Below are 3242 nucleotides of genomic sequence, written 5' to 3'. Positions count from 1 at the left end.
TAATATTAGCTAAGAAAGAAGGAGGGGGGGGGGGGGGATTTCTTACCTTATTAAGGGTAAGCACGATATCTTTCTTCTCTCCATGAGCTTTACCCCGGGACTCAGAATCTGTCCATTCCATTTCTTCTCGGTCATTCTTTGGGGCTGCTTCCATCCTGCCGAGAAGCTCGTTTAAACTGAGTTGAATAACATGTGCCATACACGGGATTCGAACAATAGGGGTACCATCTGGTAACACGAGTGAATCAAGAGCTTTCATGATACTATCATGGAGCGTCGTGTTATTTGATGCATTGTCAGTGGTCATTGTTAAAACCCGATCTTCGATGTGATGTTTTTTTAAAAGATCCAAGAGGACAACACTAAGGTCGGCCCCTTTATGGCTTCCATGAAGTGGCTCAAATCCAAGCAAGATCTCACGGTAATGCCAGTCTATATCGATAAAATATCCGGTAATGGCCATAAAGGCTTGGCGGAAGGGCGAGGTCCAGCAGTCTAATGCAATAGAAAGCTTCGCACCTGACGGAAGCATCTGTAGAAGGCCTTTTTGGCGTTCTATCACTTTCGCCTGGATCTTCTGTCGTACTAGATATGCAGACAAAACCCGAGGCGGAGATGAGGCGAGACTAGCCAGTTTGACTAGTTTATGAAACCGAGGATGTTCAACAAACTGAAATGGTAGTCGTAACTCAGTAATTAGAGATATCACACACTCATCAAACTCCTCGAGGGTAAATTTCTCTGGCTGAGGGCCATTAAGTACCTAAGATAAACAAGTTAATTGTAGGTTCAAGGAGGAGTAGGCATAATAAAAATAAGTTCTAACATACCCCTGATTGAAGAAGCTTTCGAATATCCTGTGAGGGTTTCGATCTCCGGCAATTAACACCCTCCCGGACATGCTTATTTAGGGAGGATGTCCCACGATTTCCGACCGCGGGGTGGATGATAACCTGGCTGCATACTTTGCACATGACCTTAGGTGACCCATTTTGAATCATAGCAACCTGATAGAAGTGTTTCCAACAGTCCGCTTGGCGTCGTTTCTCGAAGATATTCCTTTTCATCTGACTTCCATACTCTGTCATCAACCACCACCCACAGAATTCATCATTCATCTCCTCAGTCCAGAGTATAAAGTGCTTCTGGTTTGTCGTAGGCCCAACACGTTCTAGAGTCGGTGGAACAGGAGGTACTATTAATGGTCGAGCGGAATCGCCGTCAGGTGTAAGGGTGGATGTCTGCTGAGATAGAGCACTAGGGGTAAAATATATTGCTCCGTCAGAAGGAATATCTGAAAGGTTATCTAGAGGATTATCCTCAAAGATAGAGGAAGGGTAGGTATCCGAGAACTGAGAGGCTTGACTTTGTGACATAGTGAATAAGTATCACTACTAACTTTAGTAAAGAGAAAGAAGGAGACTTACAGGGAGGAAAGAAGCGAGAAAGAAGGGAAATTAAAAGACGCGACCAGGAGCGCGAGCTGAACGACATTGTAGATATATCAATTCTAATATGGGCTAGGCGACCTACAGCCCTACTATATGATTGGCTTTAAGAGCAAAACGAGCCCACAATAGAACGGATCTTAACGGATTGATCCTGATCCGCCCTGGGAAAATCCTGACTGATCCGCCCCGCCCCGCCCTCCTAAAACCTTTTAGTATGTTTGAATTTGCCTGACTCTTTAATCCAAAGTATGCTATGTAGGCTACAGAGATAGGTATTTCGGTAGGAATCACTTATTAAAAACAAAGGAAGAAATGAAGTACCTTAGTTTATCAGCTAACTAATCATAAGGATATAATGATTTTAGAAGGCTTTGCTTTAAAATAGTTCAAGAAAGTTCCGAAAAAGTGTGACATGATACTTGGGTGAGAATATATATTTCCCATGTCATTACAACACCTCAACTTTACTTTAATAATTGGCTAACAACCAAGGTCGGAAATGATGTTACAACTTCTATTATTCAAATTCCATAGGTAAAATGATTTACATACGGTTTCAAAACATGAAATTTCAACCAAAAAATCACTAAATCTTAGGAGTTATGAATGCATTGACCAGAACAAGTGTATATTACAGTATTTTATTTAGATAAGTCATCATTTATATCCGCCAAAACAGGAAAGTCTTGGCGAGTTTATGCAAATCAGGATCGAAACGGATTGATCCTAATCCGCCTTGCGTAGAACCGCGGTGCGGATCCGGATCAAAGAATTCGATCCGGAAATCCGGCGGATCAGGATCAGGATTCAAAAGTTGGATCCGGATCCGCCCCATTTCGAGGTCTAGACAATACCGTATAAAATCCTACTCAACAAGTATAAATGATGTGAGGTTTATACACAATAAGGTTGCCGCTTGACCTGCCCACACATGAGCTGGGTCGGGTTCCTGAGGTCTTTCAGCTCTTTGCAGCGTCTGCCAAAGTCCAAATAAATGTATACACATACAGTGGTGTATCATAAGAATTTGACCCCTAGTACTTCGGGCCTTGACCGCCTTTCATACCGCCTACTTGATTAGGTCATGAACATCCTATATACCAACGCGTTCTAATACAACTCTCGCATTCTTGTGTTTAAACATGCCTTTGATACACGGGAAAAGGGGCAGTGGCTGATATTATTAATTATGAAGGATACTGTCGGGACATATCAGTGACACAACAAATGTTTTAACACCCCTCTGAATTTTTAGATTCTGCCGGTCAAAAATTCGACTTTTTCAACGCCCTTTAACTTGTTTCTTAATGAAACACTTGGCCTTTGTGTATTGAATTGAATTATACCTTCTATGAAAAACACCTACTGAAACAAGAATGCTTAAAAGTAAGATATCATAAACTTGCTCTTCGGTTTATAATAGGCGGTCTCAAAAGCGGTCTGTCCAAGGGTGTTAAAACATTTGTTGTCACTGTATCTGTCGCAATTACCTTACGAATACTGCATGAAACCGGGTCTACAGATGATCCGTCGGCATAGCTTATGTAACTAGAATGGACCCCTAAATAGTGAGAAATAGGGGTAATGGAAATACAGAGTCATTTACATCTCCAATTGGCCGGATACAGGACAAATCGTGACAATATCCTCCCGCCAGAAAAAGCAAAGACATGTTGTACGTATTCTTGCTAAGCTGCGGCTCCCGCCATATGGATTCAGGGGCTTTGGACCATGACACGGAACACATATCTATCATACATGAATCGATCAACTTTCGCTTTAGGAGAATGA

This window comes from Penicillium canescens (genome assembly GCF_028828765.1).
Source record: "Penicillium canescens strain IBT 15451 chromosome Unknown utg000010l_segment0_segment0, whole genome shotgun sequence".
Classification (NCBI taxonomy): Eukaryota; Fungi; Ascomycota; class Eurotiomycetes; order Eurotiales; family Aspergillaceae; genus Penicillium; species Penicillium canescens.
Note: the sequence above shows the minus strand (reverse complement) of the source record.